A 17,365-nucleotide genomic window follows, 5' to 3' on the forward strand; every position below is an offset into this window, starting at 1 on the left:
ATTATTATTATATTGAATCTATTTATGGAAATAGTTGGATTTCTATTATAAAGTAGTATAGATATATATATATATATATACACCTTAATAAGCATTTATCATTAAATGCTAAATTTTAAGAGGTACAAACATTACTGCTATATTTACAAGCAATTTATGCATCACAAACTTAAGCGTGAACAAATGAACGAGTTAAAGTAAACCAATCTTCCTTGGATTTCTGCCTCTTGACCAGGTCCTCATTCCTTATCCCCCCAACAACCTAAGCCTCTTCGCATCTCAGCTCCCTTATAATCCCCCCATTCTCCAAAAACTGTACACTCCACCGCCACGACCACTCAATCTCGTTGTTTCATCACACATGTCGACTTTTTGTAACCTACACTACCTCCATTGGTTGGTTCTCTCTAAGGCATCTCTTATTCTCACGTTTGCAATCCCAGATAAACTTGAAAGAGGCATCTCTCCTTATTTCTTTCTGGTGTGCGATCACATACAAAAATGTATTTTTGTTTTGTGTTTAAGTTTCATTTCATCTCACGCTCATACCTAAGAAATAACATATTGGGTTTTTTTATGGTTGAAATTATATTTCTATGTGAACCCCAGTTTGGGTTTTTCTATTATATGTGTGTATGTGTGCGTGTTGTTGAGGAGAAAAAGGAATGCTTGGCAGTTGCTCGCCAACTGTTTGATGAATTTCCTCCAATACATAGATATAATTACATTGGATGAAGATAGCATGGTCAGTTGATTCTTTTTTCTCTTTTCTCCTTTTTGCCCTTATTGTTTATCTTTTGTGTACTAGATGATAAAATCACTTACTTGGAGCGATACATTCTGTTTGAAGGATGTACACCATTGTTTGAGCTGTAGAGCGCTACAGCTACATATGCAATCATTAAAGGGTCAAGAAAACTTAAGATGACATTTGGTATCCTAAAAATTGATTTCGATATAATTTTTACTTGAAAAAATGATAGTTCTATTATAAAATGTTTGTTGTGCGATGTGCTCAGTCCCAAAGAATAGTGAAACTCCCATGGAGCTTGATGATTTGGACTTTAAAGGCCCTGACATTACATTTGTAATGTATAATGTTGATGAGGAGAACATGCCCTGTAAACTTCACCAACCCTATATCTTAAGGTATAAACCCTTAACTTTATCTCACTTATTGTTTTTTTCATTGAGTTTTGTGCAACCACTCTTCATATTCCTTGTGATTCCGTTGGATTGATTCATAGTGAAAATGAGTAAATATTTATTAGCTTTCTTCTCCATATCTTTTCTGTTTATTTTTTCACCTGTTACTTTTTGGTATGGTTTCAAGTTTGACGAAGAAGAAGCAAACCTAGACAAGAAGCTGATACATGCTCATAATCTGTTTGTAAATTCTAAAACTGCATCAATCCGGAAGTCCTAATCGAGCGCCGCCAAGGTCTCTCTCTTGAAACCATCTCTTACATCTTGTGTGTATGTTAACATATTATATTCTTATTTTGCTTTGCTATGAAGAGAATCTAGAAGAAAAATAAGGAACAAAGAAAATGCTTTGGAAAAATCTGGACTATATTTGATATAATCTAAACTTCCTCATTTTTTTCTTATATCTTCTTTTAGCAGCACACTTTCATTGTCATCTTAACCTTGATTTTTTGTTTGTTCCATTTAAATTGGGATGAAAACTATTTACCGAATCAACAGTGAAGGTTCTGTATTTGTTGTATTGGTTGAGTGGCAAAGATTACTATGTTGAGATGATATATTGTCCGTTAATCTTTTTTTCGTTTATGTTCCCTTAATATTTTTGTTATGTAATATTTGTGAACCATTTATGTTTTTTAGTTTTGTTTTGGCATATTTATTGGAATCTATAGTAGTAGATAATCTTTAAACTTCGAATTTATATTATGTCCATGCTACTGAGAATACATAAATACAAAATATATATTTTTTTAGAATTGAAGAACTCCAAAATAAAAAAATAAAATAAAACATATTCACAACTTTTACTTTTGGTCTAGAGTAAAAAAAAAAATAACTCTTAAGTAGTGTGTTAATATGTGATAAATGAAAAAAAAAAAAAAAGCATCAATCTCATCGACCATCAAACAATTATTATTATTTTCATTTTGTTGTAATTTTAAATAAATCAATCTATCCTAATAAATGAAGATCATTTTGTCAAATGTCATATTCTCATTAAATTTGCCACATGTAATTTTGTAAATTTTTTGATTAAATTTAAATCCACATATCATTTTGTGGTTTTTTTGAATTAAATCAATCAATATACCACATAATACTAAATTTATATATGTAAAGTATTAAATATATTTTAATGTGATAATAAATGCAAAGAATCTTAAAAAATATAGAAGATATATTAAAATACATTGAATATGATAATAAATTTAATGAATATAACAAAACAATCATTGATATTATGGATGATCTTCTTAATAGTGATTATATTTATTCATTAGTTGAATATGTTTATTTATTTTGAAATTTTATTTTAAAAAATTCTTAATATTTAAACATTGATATATTTTTTTAATCAACCCGTGTAATACACGGGTTTCACACCTAGTACTTAATACATTTTTTTAAAAGCACTTAAATTTGACTATTTAATAATTTATTAAATCAAATAGTAATTTATTGGTGACTACTTATCGGAAAAAGATAATTTTGATTTATCAAATATTTTTTTTTAGATTAGATAAATAGAGATAATAATACGTAGACGGTTAATGAAGAAATGACCATACTACGCCTATCTTGGAGGCCCATACTTTCACAGAGGCCCATACTTTCACGATATAAATTGACACAATGAAAAACATTTTGAAATTTCTAAAAAATAATAATAACTAATAATAATAAATATAACGAGCATTAAACAATAAAAATAGATTTGTAAATATCTTATATATTTTGCATGCTTTTAAAGAATTAAACTTATTATTTTTTAATTTTTTAACTAAACTTTTCAACTTTAGAGTTAACTACTTAAAAGGCCACTTGATATTCTATTATTACAATGTTTTCTAGGAAGCTTATTATTTAGATAAATAAAATAATTTTTCGTAAGATATTTTAAAAGTACACGTTCATAAGGTAATTTTGTAATTTTCCAACGAAAAATCGGTTATTCTTCAATAAATATTCAAAATGTGGTTCTTCACAAAAAGATTATCTTTGTATATTTTATAGCAAAATGGCACAAACTATATTCCAAGAATAAATTGATCAATGACAGTGATCAATAAATTAAAAAACACGCCCAAAGGACGTGTGACCCACTGATATCAAGACTAAAGGTTGATGGTTTAAATTTGGCTTGGAACAAAATATGTAGATTTATATGTAAAGTAATCATGTGTGAGTTAGTAGTTCTAAAGAGTAATTCAGGTTCGACATGGTTTCAACCGCAAGGGGATACTAGCCACCCAAAAAGATCCTTTAAATGGTCATAGTGTATTGTCACTCTCACTTTCTCTTATCACATCACACTTGACGAACGAAAACTATAGCCCTCACCACCGTATCCCACTCTCATTTACGAAAAAAATTAATCACTTTTAGAAACTAAGTTCTAAATGAAATTATACGTACCCGTCGCTTAGCGCGGGTAACGACTAGTGTGTTTGTGTGTGTGTGTGTGTGTGTGTGTGTATATATATATATATATATAGCTCTCTTCTTCACACCAAATGACTCTAATTTCCATCATATCTTCTCCGTCATTGAAGAAACTTGAAGTTGGTGTTTTGTGGATGTGGTCGGTGTGTGTGTGTCTCTGTGTGTATATATATATATATATATATATATATATATATATATATATATATATATATATATATATATATATATATATATATATATATATATATATATAACATCCATAAAATTCATGAAAATTTTAAACTTTTAAAACCAATCCACAAATTCTTTACAGATTAGTTTTCAAAACATGTTTAACATCAGAGTTTTACTAAAATTATAAAACAAAACACGATGAGGTGTACAATCATGCCTTTACCTTCCCGCGGTCATCTGAGGTACCTGAAACATAACCCAAAACTCTAAACTCAAAGCACAATGAGTTCCCCCAAAATATCAACACATCACATAATCATAAAGTAAACAACATGCATACAGAGCCTTCAGTCTGACTGGAACACCCCACCGGACTATAGTCTACCTGGTACGCTCACAGAACCTACAGCATGACTAATACGCCACATCGGGCCTTCAGCCTATCTGGACTGTTCTTCGGGCCTTCGGCCTAAATGGTACGCCCCACTGGCCTTCAGTATATTCGGGACGCCCTGGGTTTGTTGGCCTTCAGCACAAAGTAGGACCACCTCAACCCAACCATACGTATATTGTGTCGACACACATATATAACAGGCAAGCATACAAATAACCAGCCAATAACAAATAGACAGATCTTACAAATCATTAAGCATAACATCATCCTATCTTCCAGGATACATATCTAACATATCACTACAGTACACAATCATACGATCACTACAATACACAATCATACGACAAGCATACAAATAGTCGGCCGTGGTGCCTTCGACTCATAAGTACAGTGAGGAAAACTCACCTCGCAAACTGAACAGAGCTAGTGAGGCCGACTCTGAATCTCATCTCTCTAATCCATACCTGTTCCCACCAATGACTAATTTCCACTTAAATCCCAAAATACCCAAAATATCCTCAAGGTCAATCTTGGTCAGTCAACTGGTCAAACCTACTAAGTCAACTGAGTCAACCCAACCGAGTTAACTCAACCGAGCCAACTCAGGACGTGTATGTGAGGCGTACTCCTGAGGTACACTAGGCGTACTCCAACCCTCACAGTCGACCACCATCGGGGTGGTTGACCTCGTACGCGAGGTGTTCTGCTAGCTACGTGTGGTGTTCCATCGCAAACTCCAAACTCGAGTAAGTGCTTAATGGCTTAAGCACTTAAGTCCATATTTCAGATCTAAGGTCCAATCACGCCCTAGAGTCATAAATTTTCCAACTTTTTGACTTTACATGTAACACCCCGAATTTAGGAGATCTAGAAAGGAAAGAAAACCCCAAATTAAGGAAGGGACTCATCAAGTAGATGGAGTGACTCGACGAGTAGGAGCGCGTATAGGGTCGCGAGTTAAGTGACTTACTCACGAGTCTAAGGACTAACTCAGCGAGTTGGCTAGGTTTGGGGAAAACCCTAAATACGGGTCTTGTACCATATTTAAAGAACATATAACCCTTCATCAGCCTCCTTGATGCTCTCTCAAGTCCAGAACGAAAACCCTAGAGCCTCCCTTGAGTTGTGAGTCATTTTGAGAGTTTTGGAGCATTCTTGAAGCTTGGAGGAACAATAAGGAGGTTGGAGGTTCAAGGAGGAAGGAGTAGATCCAGAAGATTCACTCCATTTGCTGTTCATTTTGGTAATCAAGTTCCTTCCTTGACTTCTAGTTTATTAGATCTCATTATGTCCCTTTTTATAAAGCTTATGGACCAAGAATGATTTCTTGTGGGATTTGGATGTCCCCAAGATAGATCCTTTCAGATCTGGGAATATTTAGAGTAGTAAAGGCATAAAGGTGGAAGCTTTATGCCAATAGAACTTCCCATGCAAAGTTTATGTGGTTATTATGGCGTTTTGAGCAAAAAGGGCCATGCAAGGGTGCAAAGGTAGCAGCTTAGTGTGATATCCCGACCTTAGGAGGCCAGATCTGGGTCTTGGATGCCTTGGGCTTGTCTAAAATCTTCTGAATAGTGTTGGACATAAAGAGACTCAGCGAGTCAGTTGTGGCACTTGGCGAGTTAGGCCAGTTCTTGCCCCAAAACCCTTATGTTAATGGTATAAGTTGAGATGGGAAAGGGACTCAGCCAGTCTGAGTCCATAATGGTCATGAAGTTCATCGTACTCGATGAGTTCAAGGAAGAACTCGGTGAGTCTAAGGCAAGCTCCTTAGTTTATGAAGACGGACACGACGAGTTGTTCATACAACTTGGCGAGTCACAGACTAGACTCATTCATATTTGGATGATGAACTCGACGAGTTCAATGGTGAACTCGACGAATCGGTTGAAGATGGTCCTAGTAGCATGGTTGAAGGAGAAACCATCGAGTTCTTGCTAGGCTCGACGGGTAGACTCGAAGTTGTTTTAGGATTGGAGGAGTTTGGACTCGACGAGTTGGTAGACCAACTCAGCGAGTCAGGTCAACTGGATGTTGACTTTGACCGTTGACTTTGACCAAGTTTGACCAGGGTTGACCTTTGGATTATTTTGGTCTAAATGTAGTTTTGGATATTGATAGTTCGGGAAGCCGAAGGGGGTCAGCGGTTGAAAAGTTGCCGGTTAGCAATCAGAAGTGTTCAACGAGTTTTCAGCAATGCGAAGTAAGTCTCCTCACTATGTGCATGGGTCTACGACCATAATGCCAGCCCATTATGTTCATGTTCATGCTTATGCTTATATACAGAAGGAAGACCCGGGGTTACCCTAGGCACTTATTGATATATGTTCCAGGTTACGACCTGATGTCGGGCGAGGCCCAGAGAATGTTAGGATGCTAGAGGTCTTTGTGATTCTTGCATGTGTCAGTATGATAGGTTCCGAACCGAGTCCGATGTCGGGGTAAGCCTGAAGTACATTAAATAATAATATATCTTCGGGCTAGGGGTCCAATGTTGGGGTAATCCCGAGGAAGATTATTATATAGTATGTTAGATGATACTTGTTGTCTTCGTGATGCTTGTATGTGCCTGGTAGGGAGGTGACTGTGGGAGAGGTCCCATATCTCATCACTAGCTGAGTATGGATGAGGTTCCATATCTCGATATTAGCATATCAGGGACTAGGCCCGTGATAGGAAGGATGTGAGTGTGGGTGAGGGCCCGTATCTCACTACTAGTAGGAGTGTGGACGGGGTTCCACTACTTCAGTCGCAGACCAGGGGCGAGGCCGAAGTTAGGCGACGCCTTAGATCAGGGTATGGTTAGGAAATGTTTATGTATGTTTAAGTATGTTATTTGATCGTATGTATGCGTATGGAAGGCGAGGCCCAGAGACAGGCAGGGCCTAAGGGAAACAGATCCGTATACGGAGCAGGGCTCGATGCCAGGGGGACCTGACGCCAGGTGGGGCCTGATGACGGGTCGGGGGTCCGATGGTGGACGAGGCCCAATACAACGAGTGGGGGCCTAGTATGTTGTTATGTACTCAGGGTTATGTATGGCATGTATAGATCAGTAGATATGTTTGGTATGTGGTAGGTTGGGGAACTCACTAAGCTTCGTGCTTACGATTTTTAGTTTTGGTTTCAGGTACTCAGTTTTCAAAAGAGGAGCTCGGGAGGATTACGGTGCAAACACCATGATAAATTAGCCTGTGACGTTTACTCTGATAATTGAACAAGTGTTTTGTAAATGGAACTTTGATTTGTACTAATGAATAATGTTTTGTATGGATGAATTATAATTATGACTTGATTAATGATTTAAAAATGAAATTTTTGGACCTGATTTTTCGGATGTTACAAGTTGGTATCAGAGCCTTGGTTTGAGGGATTCAGGTACACTTTTGGGTGTGTCTGAACTCAAACTGAGGAATTGGTATAGAAATTTTCAAAAGGAGAATCAATTTTTGTAAGATGGATTTTAAGGAAAGAAATTGTTTTGGAAAAAGCGAAAATAATTTTTAGAAAGAAAAGACTTTGAAAAGAGAAAAAGGTGTGGTGTATGCAATCAGCCGAGCTCAAGTAAGTACTCCCAAATTACCCATACAAGTTCATGTTACGATATGATTATCATCTTTATGAGAACTGCATGCTAGATTGGGACTAAGGATCTAATGCCTTATGTTCCTATTATATGTGTATCATCTTTATGTGATCAGCATGCTAGATTTAGGGCTTAAGATCTAGGAGGATGCCTTATATGCCTGCTATCTGTGATTGTGAACTGCATGCTAGTATTGATTAGACAGTGGTAGGATAGCCTGTTTAGGTTATGCCTGATTATATGAGCTTAGCATCGCATGCTAGTACAGATTCTTGTTATTTTGATAGAATTCCTTGATTATGTTCTGGTTAGGTTTCCCTTTTTATCTGAATGTTGCTTGCTTTGCGCTTTGTGGAACTCTTAGTAATGTGAGCTAGCTATTAAGTGAATATGTTAGGTCACATGTGGTACAGGCTGGATAATCTCAGAGTGATAGATTTGACCCTATTGCGCAGCTCTTGTCTGAGTTCAACCGTTCTAGGGATGGGTCTATTACTCGAAGGATTATCTGATCTCTGTTGCATGTGGCTATATTCATGAGGTAGCTAGTTGATATTACTAGGAATCTTTCAGCAGTTGAGGACTGGTTTGGGTCAGAGATTTCCCTAGGGTGGGCCTAGGATGAGCTTAGTGCTGGGAGCCGTAGTGGTAGTGAAAGGGACTTGTTGGAGTTAAGGTAACTCTTGAGGAAAGTACGGATAGATGTGGAAGGTAGTATGGGCCCGTACTACTGAAAGCAGAGGATCTGTACTCGATTCAAGAGGGGCTGAGATAAAACTAGGGAACTTGTAGAGTGTGTATGATCACTCGACAGTGATGTGTATTTTGATGATTGTTATGGCATGTTTTCAGTATGGAGACATTGCAAGATGCACCAGTGGATGGGTCAGGTGTTAGAGAGGGATCAGGCTCGATTTCAGGGACCGAGCAGCTCGAGGAGCGGATGAGGGAGTTGTATCAATGGAGGTTATGGGCAGTATTCTAGACTAGAATCCTGTGTTGTTTGGCACGGTCAAGGAGGCAATCCTGGAGTTTTTGGATGAGTGGCTTGGAGCCTTCCATACAGAGATGATGGCCTCGTTAGGAGCACATACATTGACATTCCGGGAGTTGAGAGCTTGTGGAGCTCCAAACTACCATGGGGCTAGGGACCCCTTTCCTAGTGGCAGATAGTTGGCTGATGTCACCAGCACTTTTCATTCTAGTCGGTGTCCCGAGGGGGATAAGGTTCAACTCGCCTCCTGTCTTCTGAAGGACAGAGCACGAGATTGGTGGGAGGAGGTTGGTCATGCTATCGGGGATGATGTCGCGTTGGATGCAATGACATGGAGCAATTTCTCGTCCAGGTTCAAGGTCTAGTTTGCACTGGTGATTGAGGTGCAACAGTTAGCCTGGGAGTTTCAGGATTTGAGGCAGACTACAGAGACATTGGCGAAGATCACCTCCAAGTTCAAGGAGAGAGCCCTTTTGGTTCCACAGTATGTGGCAGACGAGGAGATGAAGAAGGCTCGGTACCACGAGATGTTGAGGAGTAATATCATCTAGTTTGTGAGTCGGTCCAGCTGCAAGACGCTGGAAGACATGATCGCTTGGGCCAGAGAAAGAGAGATTAACCTTGAGACAGAAAGGAAGAGAAAGTTGGCATAGGTTCAGGTATCCATGGGATCAGGCAAGAGGCCCAAGACATCAGATTCTAGCTTGAGAGGTCCTCAGGACTGGAGCCTATGTGGCAAGTACAGCAAGACGCACGAGGGTGCGTGCAAGAGTGGCAACGGTGGTGATTCTGGCTGCTTCAGGTGCGACCGAATTGGTCATTTTAGCAAGGATTGTACTGCTACCACCACCCAGGGATCAGACCCGATATGTTTCCATTGCAGTCAGAGGGGCCACAATAAGGCCCAGTGTCCGAGTTTACATTCAGCAGCACAGGTGATAGCACCTACCCCTGCAACCTTGAGGATCACTGAAAGCCGTCATGGTCGTGCAAAGGCGCCTACAACGAGGAGCAGGGCGCATCGGTTGGTTTCAGATGAGGTGTGAGAATCCCGATGCATCAGGTACATATTTTCTTTCATTTCCCCTATCAGCTTATGTTATGATCTTATTGTTATGGTTCTGCATTAATATTGATAATGATATTTCGGAATTTTGTGGCCTCATTGTGATTGAGTTATATGCCATCTGGATACCTTGGATTTTAGAATGATAATATGAGTTCGCCTTCTTTAGAGCAGGTTACTTTGGATGAAGTAACTGCAGCATGCATGTGTGGGGCTCAGTAGTGTCTCGCTAGTTTCGGGAAGGTGTCGTTAGGGGATAGATCGGTTAGATTCCTAGTTGTGGTTAGCTCGGGTTTTCAGCGGAAATGGCCAGAGGATGGTAAGGAGAATTGGTAATTATCTCATGCTGTGAGTTGTGAGGAGCTAGACGAATCGAAGTGGGGGAGAGTTACTCGTGGGGGGCAGAGAAAGAAGTAAGTGCAAGACTAAAGTGGTTCCCTAGTCTTGGTGAGGAAGGAAGCAGCTCAATTGGTAGTTTGGATTGAGGAGTAGTTAGGTTGGAAGCTGGGGGAAACTTCCCAACCTTGAGCTAACATCTTTACGAGTAGTTGATGGTTGGTTCGGGGAAACCAGGTCAGAGTTAGTGACGAAAGTGATGTAAGACTACGGGTAAGCTGCAGGGGCCCGTATCTCCTAGTCCGCAAAGTGTGGCCGCAGTATTCCCCAGTAGCGAGTTAGTGACGAAAGTGATGTAAGACTGCAGGTAAGCTGTAGCATTCATTAGCAGCTTAGTTAGTGGAGTGTGGGCGGGGGCCCGTATCTCCTAGTCCGCAAAGTGTGGGCGGGGACATGTATCTCTGAGTTAGCATGATAAGAATCAGGAAATTTTAGCTAGTTGAGATTAGAGGAAGAGTGGGCCTGCATAACCCTGGATAGGTGAGACCTGTGGGAGAGGCCGCTCCGAAGTGTAGATGGGTGGGACCCGTGGGCGAGGCCCATGTTATTTTAGCAATAGGTGGGACCAAGTATAGACCTTAGGATAAGGTAAGGGATCGAGGATCCTAGATCTTCTAGAGCCAGAGTAGCTAGGCTGGTAGAGTGGTTCAGGTAGTCGTTGTATCTTCATAAGTTGTTGAGAGCGACTAAGGGAATGTTCTTGCATCCGGTAACCCGTGGGAGACTGGTATTTCGGATAATGGTAGATTAGTTGGGACCAGGGTGGTCTCAGTTCATCCAGAAGGCGGAAAGGAGTCAGCAGGACTTCTGATAGGAATGATGATAAGGTATTTGGTGCAGAAGGTAATGAGTTGATCGGGTAATGCTAAGTTGCTCACCACAGAATCAGATAATCTCAGAGGATTGTCTGAGTTCTCGTGCTGGGTGGAGTTTTCAGTATTGGAGCATTGTATGTGGGATTGTTTCATGAGTATTGATATGATGGCTGACACTGTGAGTGGCCGGGATTGCAGTTCCAGTAGAGGATTGGTCCTCGAAGGAGATCGGAAAGGATTTTTGTTTGTGGAAAGTGCCTTGGAAAGGCCAGTGACAGTGCAGGGAAAAAGGGTAAATCCCTTGCATATCAAGGGTAAGTGTAATAGGAGTATCGGTAAGGTTACCAGTTGGGTAAAAGTGTTGTACTTAAAGGTAGTAATGATCGGGTTATTCTAAATATGACATCTTTAAGGATTGGATCGGATGGGCGGAGTGTGTAACTAGTGGTAAAGTGGTAACTAGATGGTAAGGTAGTTGACTGTGGCGGACTTCGAGGATGAAGTCTAGTTTAAGTGGGCGAGAGTTGTAACACCCCGAATTCAGGAGGTCTAGAAAGGAAAGAAAACCCTAAATTAAGGAAGGGACTCATCGAGTAGATGGAGTGAATCGACGAGTAAGAGCGCGGATAGGGTCGCGAGTTCAGTGACCTACTCGAAGACTCAGACGACTAACTCGACGAGTTGGCCAGGTTTGGGGAAAACCCTAAATACGGGTCTTATACCCTATTTAAAGAACATTATAACCCTTCATCAGCCTCCTTGATGCTTTGTCAAGTCCAGAACGAAAACCCTAGAGCCTCCCTTGAGTTGTGAGTCATTTTGAGAGTTTTGGAGCATTCTTGAAGCTTGGAGGAACAATAAGGAGGTTGGAGGTTCAAGGAGGAAGGAGTAGATCCAGAAGATTCACTCCATTTGCTGTTCATTTTGGTAATCAAGTTCCTTCCTTGACTTCTAGTTTATTAGATCTCATTATGTCCCTTTTTATAAAGCTTATGGACCAAGAATGATTTCTTGTGGGATTTGGATGTCCCCAAGATAGATCCTTTCAGATCTGGGAATATTTAGAGTAGTAAAGGCATAAAGGTGGAAGCTTTATGCCAATAGAACTTCCCATGCAAAGTTTATGTGGTTATTATGGCGTTTTGAGCAAAAAGGGCCATGCAAGGGTGCAAAGGTAGCAGCTTTGTGTGATATCCCAACCCTAGGAGGCCAGATCTTGGTCTTGGATGCCTTGAGCTTGTCTGAAATTGTCTGAATAGTGTTGGACATAGAGAGACTCGGCGAGTCAGTTGTGGCACTTGGTGATTCAGGCCAGTTCTTGCCCCAAAACCCTTCTGTTAAGGGTATGAGTTGAGATAGGAAAGGGACTCAGCCAGTTTGAGTCCATAATGGTCATGAAGTTCATCGTACTCGACGAGTTCAAGGAAGAACCCGAAGAGTCTAAGGCAAGCTCCTTAGTTTATGAAGATGGACTCGACAATTTGTTCATACAACCCGGCGAGTCACAGACTAGACTCATTCATGTGTGGATGATGAACTCGACGAGTTCAATAGTGAACTCGACGAGTCGGTTGAAGATGGTCCCAGTGGCATGGTTGAAGGAGAACCTGTCGAGTCTTGCTAGGCTCGACGGGTAGACTCGGGGTTGTTTTGGGATTTGAGGTGTATGGACTCGACGAGTTGGTAAACCAACTTGGCGAGTCAGGTCAACTGGATGTTGAATTTAACCGTTAACTTTGACCAGGTTTGACCAGGGTTGACTTTTGGATTATTGTGGTCTAAATGTTATTTTGGGTATTGATAGTTTGGGAAGCCGAAAGGGGTCAGCGGTTCAGAAGTTTCCGGTTAGCAGTCAGAAGTGTTCAACGAGTTCTTAGCAATTGATGTGCACAAAAGTGTCCACTAATTTTAATATTTATAACCTAACAAACTTAGACTAACTATGCACTTATAGGCAGTGTACCTAGTCAGATTACAGTATAGCTTAGGTAAGTCGGGTGTCGATCACAGGGAACGGTGGATTAATTTAATATATTTGATTATAGGTTACATGTCACACGAAAAGAATAAAAGAAATAAATCTCAGACGAACAATTAATTAACCATTCTCGATAAACTAACAGGAAAACAAATCTCTTCAGGTACTTTGGTTTAGACAAATTCCACCTTAAAAACATAGAAAATTGCATACACAGAGTCATTTATTCATGTTCACCGATTCCTAAAATGATTAGATTCACGTTCACTATAACTAATCCTTTAGCAAATAAGTTAATTCAAACAGTGATCAATTGGTTAAACTAATATGCTTCCTAGTGTCCAGTTCGTATCAAGCAAGACTTGCAATAATAGTTAATCAAATTAAACATTCAATTAATCTCTTGTTGATGGTCATCAAACAAGGCTCACACATTAACTTACTTATTCTCAAGTTAATCCTAGTTTCACATTCGTTATTCCTAGACTTATAATCTCGATGGTCACCAAAATCATAAGAGACAAGCAATCAAGCATATGTTCATACAACTCAATTCACTTAACAATTAACAGCAAATAATTATCATTAATACGTAAGGGTCTTCTAACAAGCTTGGCAAGATAAATTAAACATAAACAAAGAATTCAATATAGCAATTAGTCTAATAATCAAAGCTTCATTCAATCATAAACACAAAGTAAAAGGTTTTTACACCCAAGTCAGAAACTAAATACATAATAGTAACACAATGGAATGCTAAACATGGTCACGTTAACAACCCATATGATTTCTGACACGTATCCGCTCTCCAACCCTTCCGATCTCCGCTCCCGTTAGCTTAACGGCCTTCCGGCCACCTCCTAGACCCTCAAAACGGCAACTATGAAGTTTTCTTGTTGCACAAGTCGAAGTGAAATATCATAGATTATTAAAATTGGTGGAATGATATGGGGTATTTATAGTTGATGGAGATGGAATTATATGGAATATTAGAGTTGGATTGGAATAAGGAAACTAATGTGGCTTAGGGATTAAGCAAATAAAGATAAGGAAAGTGGTGCTAGGGGAATAAGTAACTTGGAGGGAATTTCCGTCCAGCTTTTATGCTTCATCTTTAAGGCCGATTTTTGATAAGATAAGTGTCTAATTAGCCAAAAGTCCCTCTCACATAAGTCATAGGAAATTTCATCTAGTTTTCAGAACAGTTTGAACCTCGTCAATTGGACTTGTGAGTCATCAGATATACCCGAAACACTGAAGAGGGGTCAATCTGCCAGCAATATTCTTTTTGCATCTTTTCAGCTCCATTCTCTTTCTTTTGCATTCCATCTCCCATTTTAACTGTAATTAAATATTTCAAAGCATATTAAGTATATTTTAGTTCTAAATAATAATAATAAATGCTAAAATATTAAGATATGTTATACATAAATATATATAAAAATACACATATCAGCAATGCGAGGTGAGTCTCCTCACTGTGTGCATGGGTCTACGGCCACAATGTCGACCCATTATGTTCATGTTCATGCTTATGCTTATGTATAGAAAGAAGACACGGGGGTTAGCCCTACGTATTTTTTGATATATGTTTCGGGTTATGACTTGATGTCGGGTGAGGCCCAGAGAATGTTAGGATGCTAGAGGTCTTCGTGATTATTGCATGTGTCGGTATGATGGGTTCCGGACTGAGGTTCCGATGTCGGGGTAAACCGAAGTACGTTAGATAATAATATGTCTCCGGGATGGGGGTCCGATGTCGGGGTAATCCCGAGGAAGATTCTTATGTATTATGATAGATGATACTTGTTGTCTTCGTGATGCTTGTATGTGCCTGGTAGGGATGTGAGTGTGGGCGAGATCCCATTTCTCATCACTAGCCGAGTATGGAGGGGGTTCCACATCTCGATATTAGCAGAGCAGGAGCGAATCCTGTGATCGGAAGGATGTGAGTGTGGGCGAGGACCCGCATCTCACTACTAGTAGGAGTGTGGATGGGGTTCCACTACTTCATTCGTAGATCGGGGGCGGGGCCCAAGTTAGGCGAGGCCTTAGATCAGGGTATGGTTAGGAAATGTTTATGTATGTTTCAATATGTTATTTGATCGTATGTATGCATATGGCGGGCGAGGCCCAGAGATAGGCAGGGACTATGGGAAACAAATTTGTACCAAGCAGGGCTCGATGCCAGGTGGGACCTAATGCCAGGCAGGGCCTGATGACGAGCGTGGGGTCCGATGGTGAGCGAGGCCCAATGCAGCGGGCGGGGGCCCAATATGTTGTTATGTACTCAAGGTTATGTATGGCATGTATGGATCAGTAGATATGTTTGGTATGTGGTAGGTTGGGGAACTCACTAAGCTTTGTGCTTACGGTTTTCAGTTTTGGTTTTAGGTACTCAGTTTTCAAAAGAGGAGCTCGGGAGGGTTGTGGTGCACACACCATGCTAAATTAGTTGGGTTGTTCACTCTGATAATTGAATAAGTGTTTTGGAAATGGAACTTTGATTTGTACTAATGACTAATGTTTTGGATGGATGAATTATAATTATGACTTGATTAATGATTTAAAAATGAAATTTTTGGACTTGATTTTTGGGATGTTACATTACAAGTCCAAAAAGTGTTTAATATAAGGTCTTAATCCATTAAGACCTTCTACAAGTTTCATGGAGTGATTCTAACCAAAGGGATTTCATTTTTATGGCTAAGGACCCTTCCTAGGGTGTGAAAGGACAACTCAAAATGCCCAGAACATGCCATGCTCAAGATGATACCTTTGGGACCAAAAAGATGACATAAAACCCCACAACTAGATCTAGAAGATTAAGAGAAAAGGGTGAAAGCTTTATACCTTGAAAGGCTTGAAAATGAAAGATGAATCCTAGATCTAAGGTGCCTCTTTCTCCAAGTTGAGCTTGATCTTCTTCCTTCATCTTCTAATCACACAAACACATTCTTTAATGTTTGAAACGGCCTCACAAGATGCTTCTAGGGTTACACTCACGAAAGAGAGGATGGAGGTTGTTAAGGTGATGTTAAATGAGACCATAAGAATGCTTAAATACCAAAGAAACCCTAAAATTTGGGTTTCCTCACTTAGCGAGTACGCCCATGCGTAAATAGATGTACGCCCAACGTATTAGGGCGCAGCCTAGTACGCTAAGCGTACACACTAGTATGCATGACATACTCCTCCCTGCCAAACTTACGAAAATGCCACTAGGGCTCCAATGCACAATTCCTTGGACTTAGGGACCAAAACGCAATATAATAAACTTAAAGATAAATTTAGGAGTACTTGAACATCAAGATGTTACTATATATATATATATATATATATATATATATATATATATATATATATATATATATAAGTATGACTCTCTTGTTTACACCAAATGACTCTAATATCCATCATATCATCTCCGTCATTAAAGAAACTTGTGTTCGAAGCTAGGAAATACAAACTTTTATTAAATTTTGAGTTGGTTTTTCTTCTCCATTTATGTCTTTCACATATAAGTAGGTTGTTAAAGGTAATTCTGTAACACCAGTGTTCCAGGTAATTTTAGTAATGGCCCAATTTCTTTGAAAGTCGCAAAGTTGGTCCCTACGTTAGGCATACATGTTGGGTACACTAGGTGTAGGACCTAAAGTGATGATCGTGGATCCCCCTCATCTATGTTGAGTATACGTGTGTTTACGCTGCGGTTACGTAAGCAGAGGACAAACCCTAATTTCTGGGATTTCCTCCCTATTTAAAAGAATTATAGACTCTAACTTTTTGCTACCTCCAACCTCTATCTCTCTTAGCCTCCATTTTGAAACCCTAATTGAGTGTGTGTGTTTTGAATCCTTAGAAGGTCATTTTGGGTGTTCTTGTTGGTGAAGGAAGACTCTTAAAGTTGTGGGGTTTACTCAAGCCTTTGGATCTAGCAATCACTCTCCCTTATGCATCTTTTGGAGTTATAAAGCTCCAACTTTAATGCATATTCCTCTAGATCTTGCTTAAGCTTAGATTTATAGCCCTTTTGTCCCAAAATCTTGATCCTTGTGAGTATGAAATACTCCAGGGCCTTTAAATTGTCCTTTTAGTCGTTTTGGATTGTTTAGTGTCAGAAAAATGCAAGCTTGGACCTTGGTTTTCATCCATGCAAGAGCTAAGGGCGTTTAGTTGATAATTTAAATTAAGGGTGTATTTTTAGCCTCTTTGTTCCATGCAAAGTCATAAAGTTTATAACTTTATGATCCTAGATGTTTGTTGGATGTTAGATCTGAAATTTGGATGTTAGGTCTTAGTGCTTTA

The sequence above is a fragment of the Lactuca saligna genome, chromosome 7, assembly GCF_052625555.1.
Source record: "Lactuca saligna cultivar CGN05327 chromosome 7, ASM5262555v1, whole genome shotgun sequence".
Classification (NCBI taxonomy): Eukaryota; Viridiplantae; Streptophyta; class Magnoliopsida; order Asterales; family Asteraceae; genus Lactuca; species Lactuca saligna.